Genomic DNA, 13459 nt, shown 5'->3' with positions numbered 1-13459 from the left:
AAAAACTGTTCAAAAAAGATAGAGGTTGCGTTGGCCGGGAATCGAACCCAGGTCAACTGCTTGGAAGGCAGCTATGCTCACCACTATACCACCAACGCACATATTTGCAGCCTTTTCATACTTTCTCTGAGCGCCACAAAAATCAAGGCAATGTTTAGGGAAACAACACTAAATCTGCTTCAGACCATATTGAGAGAGTCGAAGAAAAGTTTGGAAAAAGGAAACGCGCTGCATTTTTGCATGTTCCTTTACTAGTATGAGAAATTCAACAACTTTCTAGGAAACATCACTTCATCTGGTTCTACATAAAAACTGTTCAAAAAAGATTGAGGTTGCATTGGCCGGGAATCGAACCCGGGTCAACTGCTTGGAAGGCAGCTATGCTCACCACTATACCACCAACGCACATATTTGCAGCCTTTTCATACTTTCTCTGAGCGCCGCAAGAATCAAGGCAATGTTTAGGGAAACAACACTAAATCTGCTTCAGACCATATTGAGAGAGTCGAAGAAAAGTTTGGAAAAAGGAAAAGCGCTGCATTTTTGCATGTTCCTTTACTAGTATGAGAAATTCAAAAACTTTCTAGGAAACATCACTTCATCTGGTTCTGACTACTTAAAAACTGTTCAAAAAAGATAGAGGTTGCGTTGGCCGGGAATCGAACCCGGGTCAACTGCTTGGAAGGCAGCTATGCTCACCACTATACCACCAACGCACATATTTGCAGCCTTTTCATACTTTCTCTGAGCGCCACAAGAATCAAGGCAATGTTTAGGGAAACAAAACTAAATCTGCTTCAGACCATATTGAGAGAGTCGAAGAAAAATTTGGAAAAAGGAAAAGCGCTGCATTTTTGCATGTTCCTTTACTAGTATGAGAAATTCAACAACTTTCTAGGAAACATCACTTCATCTGGTTCTACATAAAAGCTGTTCAAAAACACTAGAAGTTGCGTTGGCCGGGAATCGAACCCGGGTCAACTGCTTGGAAGGCAGCTATGCTCACCACTATACCACCAACGCACATATTTGCAGCCTTTTCATACTTTCTCTGAGCGCCACAAGAATCAAGGCAATGTTTAGGGAAACAAAACTAAATCTGCTTCAGACCATATTGAGAGAGTCGAAGAAAAATTTGGAAAAAGGAAAAGCGCTGCATTTTTGCATGTTCCTTTACTAGTATGAGAAATTCAACAACTTTCTAGGAAACATCACTTCATCTGGTTCTACATAAAAGCTGTTCAAAAACACTAGAAGTTGCGTTGGCCGGGAATCGAACCCGGGTCAACTGCTTGGAAGGCAGCTATGCTCACCACTATACCACCAACGCACATATTTGCAGCCTTTTCATACTTTCTCTGAGCGCCACAAGAATCAAGGCAATGTTTAGGGAAACAACACTAAATCTGCTTCAGACCATATTGAGAGAGTCGAAGAAAAGTTTGGAAAAAGGAAAAGCGCTGCATTTTTGCATGTTCCTTTACTAGTATGAGAAATTCAAAAACTTTCTAGGAAACATCACTTCATCTGGTTCTGACTACTTAAAAACTGTTCAAAAAAGGTAGAGGTTGCGTTGGCCGGGAATCGAAACCGGGTCAACTGCTTGGAAGGCAGCTATGCTCACCACTATACCACCAACGCACATATTTGCAGCCTTTTCATACTTTCTCTGAGCGCCACAAGAATCAAGGCAATGTTTAGGGAAACAACACTAAATCTGCTTCAGACCATATTGAGAGAGTTGAAGAAAAGTTTGGAAAAAGGAAAAGCGCTGCATTTTTGCATGTTCTTTCACTAGTAGGAGAAATTCAAAAACTTTCTAGGAAACATCACTTCATCTGGTTCTGACTACTTAAAAACTGTTCAAAAAAGATAGAGGTTGCGTTGGCCGGGAATCGAACCCGGGTCAACTGCTTGGAAGGCAGCTATGCTCACCACTATACCACCAACGCACATACTTGCAGCCTTTTCATACTTTCTCTGAGCGCCGCAAGAATCAAGGCAATGTTTAGGGAAACAACACTAAATCTGCTTCAGACCATATTGAGAGAGTCGAAGAAAAGTTTGGAAAAAGGAAAAGCGCTGCATTTTTGCATGTTCCTTTACTAGTATGAGAAATTCAACAACTTTCTAGGAAACATCACTTCATCTGGTTCTGACTACTTAAAAACTGTTCAAAAAAGATAGAGTTTGCGTTGGCCAGGAATCGAACCCAGGTCAACAGCTTGGAAGGCAGCTATGCTCACCACTATACCACCAACACACATATTCGCAGCCTTTTCATACTTTCTCTGAGCGCCACAAGAATCAAGGCAATGTTTAGGGAAACAACACTAAATCTGCTTCAGACCATATTGAGAGAGTTGAAGAAAAGTTTGGAAAAAGGAAAAGCGCTGCATTTTTGCATGTTCTTTCACTAGTAGGAGAAATTCAAAAACTTTCTAGGAAACATCACTTCATCTGGTTCTGACTACTTAAAAACTGTTCAAAAAAGATAGAGGTTGCGTTGGCCGGGAATCGAACCCGGGTCAACTGCTTGGAAGGCAGCTATGCTCACCACTATACCACCAACGCACATACTTGCAGCCTTTTCATACTTTCTCTGAGCGCCGCAAGAATCAAGGCAATGTTTAGGGAAACAACACTAAATCTGCTTCAGACCATATTGAGAGAGTCGAAGAAAAATTTGGAAAAAGGAAAAGCGCTGCATTTTTGCATGTTCCTTCACTAGTATGAGAAATTCAACAACTTTCTAGGAAACATCACTTCATCTGGTTCTACATAAAAACTGTTCAAAAACTCTAGAAGTTGCGTTGGCCGGGAATCGAACCCGGGTCAACTGCTTGGAAGGCAGCTATGCTCACCACTATACCACCAACCCACATATTTGCAGCCTTTTCATACTTTCTCTGAGCGCCGCAAGAATCAAGGCAATGTTTAGGGAAACAACACTAAATCTGCTTCAGACCATATTGAGAGAGTCGAAGAAAAGTTTGGAAAAAGGAAAAGCGCTGCATTTTTGCATGTTCCTTTACTAGTATGAGAAATTCAACAACTTTCTAGGAAACATCACTTCATCTGGTTCTGACTACTTAAAAACTGTTCAAAAACACTAGAAGTTGCGTTGGCCAGGAATCGAACCCGGGTCAACTGCTTGGAAGGCAGCTATGCTCACCACTATGCCACCAACGCACATATTTGCAGCCTTTTCATACTTTCTCTGAGCGCCGCAAGAATCAAGGCAATGTTTAGGGAAACAACACTAAATCTGCTTCAGAACATATTGAGAGAGTCGAAGAAAAGTTTGGAAAAAGGAAAAGCGCTGCCTTTTTGCATGTTCTTTCACTAGTATGAGAAATTCAACAACTTTCTAGGAAACATCACTACATCTGGTTCTACATAAAAACTGTTCAAAAAAGATAGAGGTTGCGTTGGCCGGGAATCGAACCCGGGTCAACTGCTTGGAAGGCAGCTATGCTCACCACTATACCACCAACGCACATATTTGCAGCCTTTTCATACTTTCTCTGAGCGCCACAAGAATCAAGGCAATGTTTAGGGAAACAACACTAAATCTGCTTCAGACCATATTGAGAGAGTCGAAGAAAAGTTTGGAAAAAGGAAAAGCGCTGCATTTTTGCATGTTCTTTCACTAGTATGAGAAATTCAACAACTTTCTAGGAAACATCACTTCATCTGGTTCTACATAAAAACTGTTCAAAAACACTAGAAGTTGCGTTGGCCGGGAATCGAACCCGGGTCAACTGCTTGGAAGGCAGCTATGCTCACCACTATACCACCAACGCACATGTTTGCAGCCTTTTCATACTTTCTCTGAGCGCCACAAGAATCAAGGCAATGTTTAGGGAAACAACACTAAATCTGCTTCAGACCATAATGAGAGAGTCGAAGAAAAGTTTGGAAAAAGGAAAAGCGCTGCATTTTTGCATATTCTTTCACTAGTATGAGAAATTCAACAACTTTCTAGGAAACATCACTTCATCTGGTTCTGACTACTTAAAAACTGTTCAAAAAACATAGAGTTTGCGTTGGCCGGGATTCGAACCCGGGTCAACTGCTTGGAAGGCAGCTATGCTCTGCACTATACCACCAACGCACATATTTGCAGCCTTTTCATACTTTCTCTGAGCGCCACAAGAATCAAGGCAATGTTTAGGGAAACAACACTAAATCTGCTTCAGACCATATTGAGAGAGTCGAAGAAAAGTTTGGAAAAAGGAAAAGCGCTGCATTTTTGCATGTTCTTTCACTAGTATGAGAAATTCAACAACTTTCTAGGAAACATCACTTCATCTGGTTCTGACTACTTAAAAACTGTTCAAAAAAGATAGAGGTTGTGTTGGCCGGGAATCGAACCCGGGTCAACTGCTTGGAAGGCAGCTATGCTCACCACTATACCACCAACGCACATATTTGCAGCCTTTTCATACTTTCTCTGAGCGCCACAAGAATCAAGGCAATGTTTAGGGAAACAACACTAAATCTGCTTCAGAACATATTGAGAGAGTCGAAGAAAAGTTTGGAAATAGGAAAAGCGCTGCATTTTTGCATGTTCCTTTACTAGTATGAGAAATTCGACAACTTTCTAGGAAACATCACTTCATCTGGTTCTACATCAAAACTGTTCAAAAACACTAGAAGTTGCATTGGCCGGGAATCGAACCCGGGTCAACTGCTTGGAAGGCAGCTATGCTTACCACTATACCACCAACGCACATATTTGCAGCCTTTTCATACTTTCTTTGAGCGCCACAAGAATCAAGGCAATGTTTAGGGAAACAACACTAAATCTGCTTCAGAACATATTGAGAGAGTCGAAGAAAAGTTTGGAAAAAGGAAAAGCGCTGCATTTTTGCATGTTCTTTCACTAGTATGAGAAATTCAAAAACTTTCTAGGAAACATCACTTCATCTGGTTCTGACTACTTAAAAACTGTTCAAAAAAGATAGAGGTTGCATTGGCCGGGAATCGAACCCGGGTCAACTGCTTGGAAGGCAGCTATGCTCACCACTATACCACCAACGCACATATTTGCAGCATTTTCATACTTTCTCTGAGCGTCACAAGAATCAAGGCAATGTTTAGGGAAACAACACTAAATCTGCTTCAGAACATATTGAGAGAGTCGAAGAAAAGTTTGGAAAAAGGAAAAGCGCTGCATTTTTGCATGTTCCTTTACTAGTATGAGAAATTCAAAAACTTTCTAGGAAACATAACTTCATCTGGTTCTGACTACTTAAAAACTGTTCAAAAAAGATAGAGGTTGCGTTGGCCGGGAATCGAACCCGGGTCAACTGCTTGGAAGGCAGCTATGCTCACCACTATACCACCAACGCACATATTTGCAGCCTTTTCATACTTTCTCTGAGTGCCACAAGAATCAAGGCAATGTTTAGGGAAACAACACTAAATCTGCTTCAGAACATATTGAGAGAGTCAAAGAAAAGTTTGGAAAAAGGAAAAGTGCTGCATTTTTGCATGTTCTTTCACTAGTATGAGAAATTCAAAAACTTTCTAGGAAACATCACTTCATCTGGTTCTGACTACTTAAAAACTGTTCAAAAAAGATAGAGGTTGCATTGGCCGGGAATCGAACCCGGGTCAACTGCTTGGAAGGCAGCTATGCTCACCACTATACCACCAACGCACATATTTGCAGCCTTTTCATACTTTCTCTGAGCGCCGCAAGAATCAAGGATAATGTTTAGGGAAACAACACTAAATCTGCTTCAGACCATATTGAGAGAGTCGAAGAAAAGTTTGGAAAAAGGAAAAGCACTGCATTTTTGCCTGTTCCTTTACTAGTATGAGAAATTCAACAACTTTCTAGGAAACATCACTTCATCTGGTTCTACATAAAAACTGTTCAAAAACACTAGAAGTTGCGTTGGCCGGGAATCGAACCCAGGTCAACTGCTTGGAAGGCAGCTATGCTCACCACTATACCACCAACGCACATATTTGCAGCCTTTTCATACTTTCTCTGAGCGCCGCAAGAATCAAGGCAATGTTTAGGGAAACAACACTAAATCTGCTTCAGACCATATTGAGAGAGTTGAAGAAAAGTTTGGAAAAAGGAAAAGCGCTGCATTTTTGCATGTTCTTTCACTAGTATGAGAAATTCAAAAACTTTCTAGGAAACATCACTTCATCTGGTTCTGACTACTTAAAAACTGTTCAAAAAAATTAGAGGTTGCGTTGGCCGGGAATCGAACCCGGGTCAACTGCTTGGAAGGCAGCTATGCTCACCACTATACCACCAACGCACATATTTGCAGCCTTTTCATACTTTCTCTGAGCGCCGCAAGAATCAAGGCAATGTTTAGGGAAACAACACTAAATCTGCTTCAGACCATATTGAGAGAGTCGAAGAAAAGTTTGGAAAAAGGAAAAGCGCTGCATTTTTGCATGTTCTTTCACTAGTATGAGAAATTCAAAAACTTTCTAGGAAACATCACTTCATCTGGTTCTGACTACTTAAAAACTGTTCAAAAAAGATAGAGGTTGTGTTGGCCAGGAATCGAACCCGGGTCAACTGCTTGGAAGGCAGCTATGCTCACCACTATACCACCAACGCACATATTTGCAGCCTTTTCATACTTTCTCTGAGCGCCACAAGAATCAAGGCAATGTTTAGGGAAACAACACTAAATCTGCTTCAGACCATATTGAGAGAGTCGAAGAAAAGTTTGGAAAAAGGAAAAGCGCTGCATTTTTGCATGTTGTTTCACTAGTATGAGAAATTCAAAAACTTTCTAGGAAACATCACTTCATCTGGTTCTGACTACTTAAAAACTGTTCAAAAACACTAGAAGTTGCGTTGGCCGGGAATCGAACACGGGTCAACTGCTTGGAAGGCAGCTATGCTCACCACTATACCACCAACGTACATATTTGCAGACTTTTCATACTTTCTCTGAGCGCCACAAAAATCAAGGCAATGTTTAGGGAAACAACACTAAATCTGCTTCAGAACATATTGAGAGAGTCAAAGAAAAGTTTGGAAAAAGGAAAAGCGCTGCATTTTTGCATGTTCTTTCACTAGTATGAGAAATTCAAAAACTTTCTAGGAAACATCACTTCATCTGGTTCTGACTACTTAAAAACTGTTCAAAAAAGATAGAGGTTGCATTGGCCGGGAATCGAACCCGGGTCAACTGCTTGGAAGGCAGCTATGCTCACCAATATACCACCAACGCACATATTTGCAGCCTTTTCATACTTTCTCTGAGCGCCGCAAGAATCAAGGCAATGTTTAGGGAAACAACACTAAATCTGCTTCAGACCATATTGAGAGAGTCGAAGAAAAGTTTGGAAAAAGGAAAAGCGCTGCATTTTTGCATGTTCTTTCACTAGTATGAGAAATTCAACAACTTTCTAGGAAACATCACTTCATCTGGTTCTGACTACTTAAAAACTGTTCAAAAAAGATAGAGGTTGTGTTGGCCGGGAATCGAACCCGGGTCAACTGCTTGGAAGGCAGCTATGCTCACCACTATACCACCAACGCACATATTTGCAGCCTTTTCATACTTTCTCTGAGCGCTGCAAGAATCAAGGCAATGTTTAGGGAAACAACACTAAATCTGCTTCAGACCATATTGAGAGAGTCGAAGAAAAGTTTGGAAAAAGGAAAAGCGCTGCATTTTTGCATGTTCCTTTACTACTATGAGAAATTCAAAAACTTTCTAGGAAACATCACTTCATCTGGTTCTACATCAAAACTGTTCAAAAAAGATAGAGGTTGCGTTGGCCGGGAATCGAACCCGGGTCAACTGGTTGGAAGGCAGCTATGCTCTGCACTATACCACCAACGCACATATTTGCAGCCTTTTCATACTTTCTCTGAGCGCCACAAGAATCAAGGCAATGTTTAGGGAAACAACACTAAATCTGCTTCAGAACATATTGAGAGAGTCGAAGAAAAGTTTGGAAAAAGGAAAAGCGCTGCATTTTTGTATGTTCTTTCACTAGTATGAGAAATTCAAAAACTTTCTAGGAAACATCACTTCATCTGGTTCTGACTACTTAAAAACTGTTCAAAAAAGATAGAGGTTGCGTTGGCCGGGAATCGAACCCGGGTCAACTGCTTGGAAGGCAGCTATGCTCACCACTATACCAACAACGCACATACTTGCAGCCTTTTCATACTTTCTCTGAGCGCCACAAGAATCAAGGCAATGTTTAGGGAAACAACACTAAATCTGCTTCAGACCATATTGAGAGAGTCGAAGAAAAGTTTGGAAAAAGGAAACGCGCTGCATTTTTGCATGTTTCTTTACTAGTATGAGAAATTCAACAACTTTCTAGGAAACATCACTTCATCTGGTTCTACATAAAAACTGTTCAAAAAAGATAGAGGTTGTGTTGGCCGGGAATCGAACCCGGGTCAACTGCTTGGAAGGCAGCTATGCTCACCACTATACCACCAACGCACATATTTGCAGCCTTTTCATACTTTCTCTGAGCGCCGCAAGAATCAAGGCAATGTTTAGGGAAACAACACTAAATCTGCTTCAGACCATATTGAGAGAGTCGAAGAAAAGTTTGGAAAAAGGAAAAGCGCTGCATTTTTGCATGGTCCTTTACTAGTATGAGAAATTCAACAACTTTCTAGGAAACATCACTTCATCTGGTTCTACATAAAAACTGTTCAAAAAAGATAGAGGTTGCGTTGGCCGGGAATCGAACCCGGGTCAACTGCTTGGAAGGCAGCTATGCTCACCACTATACCACCAACGCACATATTTGCAGCCTTTTCATACTTTCTCTGAGCGCCGCAAGAATCAAGGCAATGTTTAGGGAAACAACACTAAATCTGCTTCAGACCATATTGAGAGAGTCGAAGAAAAGTTTGGAAAAAGGAAAAGCGCTGCATTTTTGCATGTTCCTTTACTACTATGAGAAATTCAAAAACTTTCTAGGAAACATCACTTCATTTGGTTCTGACTACTTAAAAACTGTTCAAAAAAGATAGAGGTTGCGTTGGCAGGGAATCGAACCCGGGTCAACTGCTTGGAAGGTAGCTATGCTCACCACTATACCACCAACGCACATATTTGCAGCCTTTTCATACTTTCTCTGAGCGCCGCAAGAATCAAGGCAATGTTTAGGGAAACAACACTAAATCTGCTTCAGACCATATTGAGAGAGTCGAAGAAAAGTTTGGAAAAAGGAAAAGCGCTGCATTTTTGTATGTTCCTTCACTAGTATGAGAAATTCAAAAACTTTCTAGGAAACATCACTTCATCTGGTTCTGACTACTTAAAAACTGTTCAAAAAAGATAGAGGTTGCGTTGGCCGGGAATCGAACCCGGGTCAACTGCTTGGAAGGCAGCTATGCTCACCACTATACCACCAACGCACATATTTGCAGCCTTTTCATACTTTCTCTGAGCGCCGCAAGAATCAAGGCAATGTTTAGGGAAACAACACTAAATCTGCTTCAGACCATATTGAGAGAGTCGAAGAAAAGTTTGGAAAAAGGAAAAGCGCTGCATTTTTGCATGTTCTTTCACTAGTATGAGAAATTCAACAACTTTCTAGGAAACATCACTTCATCTGGTTCTGACTACTTAAAAACTGTTCAAAAAAGATAGAGGTTGCGTTGGCCGGGAATCGAACCCGGGTCAACTGCTTGGAAGGCAGCTATGCTCACCACTATACCACCAACGCACATATTTGCAGCCTTTTCATACTTTCTCTGAGCGCCACAAGAATCAAGGCAATGTTTAGGGAAACAACACTAAATCTGCTTCAGAACATATTGAGAGAGTCGAAGAAAAGTTTGGAAAAAGGAAAAGCGCTGCATTTTTGCATGTTCTTTCACTAGTATGAGAAATTCAAAAACTTTCTAGGAAACATCACTTCATCTGGTTCTGACTACTTAAAAACTGTTCAAAAATGATAGAGGTTGCGTTGGCCGGGAATCGAACCCGGGTCAACTGCTTGGAAGGCAGCTATGCTCACCACTATACCACCAACGCACATACTTGCAGCCTTTTCATACTTTCTCTGAGCGCCACAAGAATCAAGGCAATGTTTAGGGAAACAACACTAAATCTGCTTCAGACCATATTGAGAGAGTCGAAGAAAAGTTTGGAAAAAGGAAAAGCGCTGCATTTTTGCATGTTCCTTTACTAGTATGAGAAATTCAAAAACTTTCTAGGAAACATCACTTCATCTGGTTCTGACTACTTAAAAACTGTTCAAAAAAGATAGAGGTTGCGTTGGCCGGGAATCGAACACGGGTCAACTGCTTGGAAGGCAGCTATGCTCACCACTATACCACCAACGCACATATTTGCAGCCTTTTCATACTTTCTCTGAGCGCCACAAGAATCAAGGCAATGTTTAGGGAAACAACACTAAATCTGCTTCAGAACATATTGAGAGAGTCGAAGAAAAGTTTGGAAAAAGGAAAAGCGCTGCATTTTTGTATGTTCTTTCACTAGTATGAGAAATTCAAAAACTTTCTAGGAAACATCACTTCATCTGGTTCTGACTACTTAAAAACTGTTCAAAAAAGATAGAGGTTGCGTTGGCCGGGAATCGAACCCGGGTCAACTGCTTGGAAGGCAGCTATGCTCACCACTATACCACCAACGCACATATTTGCAGCCTTTTCATACTTTCTCTGAGCGCCACAAGAATCAAGGCAATGTTTAGGGAAACAACACTAAATCTGCTTCAGAACATATTGAGAGAGTCGAAGAAAAGTTTGGAAAAAGGAAAAGCGCTGCATTTTTTCATGTTCCTTTACTAGTATGAGAAATTCAACAACTTTCTAGGAAACATCACTTCATCTGGTTCTGACTACTTAAAAACTGTTCAAAAAAGATAGAGGTTGCGTTGGCCGGGAATCGAACCCGATCAACTGCTTGGAAGGCAGCTATGCTCACCACTATACCACCAACGCACATATTTGCAGCCTTTTCATACTTTCTCTGAGCGCCACAAGAATCAAGGCAATGTTTAGGGAAACAACACTAAATCTGCTTCAGAACATATTGAGAGAGTCGAAGAAAAGTTTGGAAAAAGGAAAAGCGCTGCATTTTTGTATGTTCTTTCACTAGTATGAGAAATTCAAAAACTTTCTAGGAAACATCACTTCATCTGGTTCTGACTACTTAAAAACTGTTCAAAAAAGATAGAGGTTGCGTTGGCCGGGAATCGAACCCGGGTCAACTGCTTGGAAGGCAGCTATGCTCACCACTATACCACCAACGCACATATTTGCAGCCTTTTCATACTTTCTCTGAGCGCCACAAGAATCAAGGCAATGTTTAGGGAAACAACACTAAATCTGCTTCAGAACATATTGAGAGAGTCGAAGAAAAGTTTGGAAAAAGGAAAAGCGCTGCATTTTTGTATGTTCTTTCACTAGTATGAGAAATTCAAAAACTTTCTAGGAAACATCACTTCATCTGGTTCTGACTACTTAAAAACTGTTCAAAAAAGATAGAGGTTGCGTTGGCCGGGAATCAAACCCGGGTGAACTGCTTGGAAGGCAGCTATGCTCACCACTATACCACCAACGCACATATTTGCAGCCTTTTCATACTTTCTCTGAGCGCCACAAGAATCAAGGCAATGTTTAGGGAAACAACACTAAATCTGCTTCAGAACATATTGAGAGAGTCGAAGAAAAGTTTGGAAAAAGGAAAAGCGCTGCATTTTTGCATGTTCCTTTACTAGTATGAGAAATTCAACAACTTTCTAGGAAACATCACTTCATCTGGTTCTACATAAAAACTGTTCAAAAAAGATAGAGGTTGCGTTGGCCGGGAATGGAACCCGGGTCAACTGCTTGGAAGGCAGCTATGCTCACCACTATACCACCAACGCACATATTTGCAGCCTTTTCATACTTTCTCTGAGCGCCACAAGAATCAAGGCAATGTTTAGGGAAACAACACTAAATCTGCTTCAGACCATATTGAGAGAGTCGAAGAAAAGTTTGGAAAAAGGAAAAGCGCTGCATTTTTGCATGTTCTTTCACTAGTATGAGAAATTCAAAAACTTTCTAGGAAACATCACTTCATCTGGTTCTGACTACTTAAAAACTGTTCAAAAAAGATAGAGGTTGCGTTGGCCGGGAATCGAACCCGGGTCAACTGCTTGGAAGGCAGCTATGCTCACCACTATACCACCAACGCACATATTTGCAGCCTTTTCATACTTTCTCTGAGCGCCGCAAGAATCAAGGCAATGTTTAGGGAAACAACACTAAATCTGCTTCAGACCATATTGAGAGAGTCGAAGAAAAGTTTGGAAAAAGGAAAAGCGCTGCATTTTTGCATGTTCTTTCACTACTATGAGAAATTCAAAAACTTTCTAGGAAACATCACTTCATCTGGTTCTGACTACTTAAAAACTGTTCAAAAAAGATAGAGGTTGCGTTGGCCGGGAATCGAACACGGGTCAACTGCTTGGAAGGCAGCTATGCTCACCACTATACCACCAACGCACATATTTGCAGCCTTTTCATACTTTCTCTGAGCGCCACAAGAATCAAGGCAATGTTTAGGGAAACAACACTAAATCTGCTTCAGAACATATTGAGAGAGTCGAAGAAAAGTTTGGAAAAAGGAAAAGCGCTGCATTTTTGTATGTTCTTTCACTAGTATGAGAAATTCAAAAAGTTTCTAGGAAACATCACTTCATCTGGTTCTGACTACTTAAAAACTGTTCAAAAAAGATAGAGGTTGCGTTGGCCGGGAATCGAAACCGGGGCAACTGCTTGGAAGGCAGCTATGCTCACCACTATACCACCAACGCACATATTTGCAGCCTTTTCATACTTTCTCTGAGCGCCACAAGAATCAAGGCAATGTTTAGGGAAACAACACTAAATCTGCTTCAGAACATATTGAGAGAGTCGAAGAAAAGTTTGGAAAAAGGAAAAGCGCTGCATTTTTGCATGTTCCTTTACTAGTATGAGAAATTCAACAACTTTCTAGGAAACATCACTTCATCTGGTTCTACATAAAAACTGTTCAAAAAAGATAGAGGTTGCGTTGGCCGGGAATGGAACCCGGGTCAACTGCTTGGAAGGCAGCTATGCTCACCACTATACCACCAACGCACATATTTGCAGCCTTTTCATACTTTCTCTGAGCGCCGCAAGAATCAAGGCAATGTTTAGGGAAACAACACTAAATCTGCTTCAGACCATATTGAGAGAGTCGAAGAAAAGTTTGGAAAAAGGAAAAGCGCTGCATTTTTGCATGTTCTTTCACTAGTATGAGAAATTCAAAAACTTTCTAGGAAACATCACTTCATCTGGTTCTGACTACTTAAAAACTGTTCAAAAAAGATAGAGGTTGCGTTGGCCGGGAATCGAACCCGGGTCAACTGCTTGGAAGGCAGCTATGCTCACCACTATACCACCAACGCACATATTTGCAGCCTTTTCATACTTTCTCTGAGCGCCACA

General features: G+C 41.0%; 17 non-coding genes across 17 annotated transcripts; all 17 read right to left on the bottom strand.

Annotated features, from left to right (window-relative positions):
• Nucleotides 1-644: 644 nt before the first annotated feature.
• TRNAG-UCC (transfer RNA glycine (anticodon UCC)) lies at nucleotides 645-716 on the bottom strand. Its single transcript has one exon. It is a non-coding gene; the product is annotated as a tRNA-Gly (tRNA).
• A 235-nt stretch (nucleotides 717-951) lies between these two features.
• Nucleotides 952-1023, bottom strand: TRNAG-UCC (transfer RNA glycine (anticodon UCC)). Its single transcript has one exon. It is a non-coding gene; the product is annotated as a tRNA-Gly (tRNA).
• Nucleotides 1024-1258: 235 nt separating this feature from the next.
• Nucleotides 1259-1330, bottom strand: TRNAG-UCC (transfer RNA glycine (anticodon UCC)). Its single transcript has one exon. It is a non-coding gene; the product is annotated as a tRNA-Gly (tRNA).
• A 550-nt stretch (nucleotides 1331-1880) lies between these two features.
• TRNAG-UCC (transfer RNA glycine (anticodon UCC)) lies at nucleotides 1881-1952 on the bottom strand. The gene has a single exon. It is a non-coding gene; the product is annotated as a tRNA-Gly (tRNA).
• A 550-nt stretch (nucleotides 1953-2502) lies between these two features.
• On the bottom strand, nucleotides 2503-2574 carry TRNAG-UCC (transfer RNA glycine (anticodon UCC)). The gene has a single exon. It is a non-coding gene; the product is annotated as a tRNA-Gly (tRNA).
• Nucleotides 2575-3427: 853 nt separating this feature from the next.
• On the bottom strand, nucleotides 3428-3499 carry TRNAG-UCC (transfer RNA glycine (anticodon UCC)). The gene has a single exon. It is a non-coding gene; the product is annotated as a tRNA-Gly (tRNA).
• Nucleotides 3500-3734: 235 nt separating this feature from the next.
• Nucleotides 3735-3806, bottom strand: TRNAG-UCC (transfer RNA glycine (anticodon UCC)). Its single transcript has one exon. It is a non-coding gene; the product is annotated as a tRNA-Gly (tRNA).
• Nucleotides 3807-5285: 1479 nt separating this feature from the next.
• Nucleotides 5286-5357, bottom strand: TRNAG-UCC (transfer RNA glycine (anticodon UCC)). Its single transcript has one exon. It is a non-coding gene; the product is annotated as a tRNA-Gly (tRNA).
• Nucleotides 5358-6215: 858 nt separating this feature from the next.
• On the bottom strand, nucleotides 6216-6287 carry TRNAG-UCC (transfer RNA glycine (anticodon UCC)). Its single transcript has one exon. It is a non-coding gene; the product is annotated as a tRNA-Gly (tRNA).
• A 2404-nt stretch (nucleotides 6288-8691) lies between these two features.
• Nucleotides 8692-8763, bottom strand: TRNAG-UCC (transfer RNA glycine (anticodon UCC)). The gene has a single exon. It is a non-coding gene; the product is annotated as a tRNA-Gly (tRNA).
• Nucleotides 8764-9313: 550 nt separating this feature from the next.
• On the bottom strand, nucleotides 9314-9385 carry TRNAG-UCC (transfer RNA glycine (anticodon UCC)). The gene has a single exon. It is a non-coding gene; the product is annotated as a tRNA-Gly (tRNA).
• Nucleotides 9386-9624: 239 nt separating this feature from the next.
• Nucleotides 9625-9696, bottom strand: TRNAG-UCC (transfer RNA glycine (anticodon UCC)). Its single transcript has one exon. It is a non-coding gene; the product is annotated as a tRNA-Gly (tRNA).
• Nucleotides 9697-9935: 239 nt separating this feature from the next.
• TRNAG-UCC (transfer RNA glycine (anticodon UCC)) lies at nucleotides 9936-10007 on the bottom strand. The gene has a single exon. It is a non-coding gene; the product is annotated as a tRNA-Gly (tRNA).
• Nucleotides 10008-10557: 550 nt separating this feature from the next.
• TRNAG-UCC (transfer RNA glycine (anticodon UCC)) lies at nucleotides 10558-10629 on the bottom strand. The gene has a single exon. It is a non-coding gene; the product is annotated as a tRNA-Gly (tRNA).
• A 549-nt stretch (nucleotides 10630-11178) lies between these two features.
• On the bottom strand, nucleotides 11179-11250 carry TRNAG-UCC (transfer RNA glycine (anticodon UCC)). Its single transcript has one exon. It is a non-coding gene; the product is annotated as a tRNA-Gly (tRNA).
• An 857-nt stretch (nucleotides 11251-12107) lies between these two features.
• On the bottom strand, nucleotides 12108-12179 carry TRNAG-UCC (transfer RNA glycine (anticodon UCC)). Its single transcript has one exon. It is a non-coding gene; the product is annotated as a tRNA-Gly (tRNA).
• A 1168-nt stretch (nucleotides 12180-13347) lies between these two features.
• Nucleotides 13348-13419, bottom strand: TRNAG-UCC (transfer RNA glycine (anticodon UCC)). The gene has a single exon. It is a non-coding gene; the product is annotated as a tRNA-Gly (tRNA).
• Between the last annotated feature and the right edge of the window lie 40 nt (nucleotides 13420-13459).

The sequence above is a fragment of the Engystomops pustulosus genome, chromosome 3 (assembly GCF_040894005.1).
Source record: "Engystomops pustulosus chromosome 3, aEngPut4.maternal, whole genome shotgun sequence".
Lineage (NCBI taxonomy): Eukaryota > Metazoa > Chordata > Amphibia > Anura > Leptodactylidae > Engystomops > Engystomops pustulosus.
This window is presented reverse-complemented; position numbering and strand designations above follow the sequence as displayed.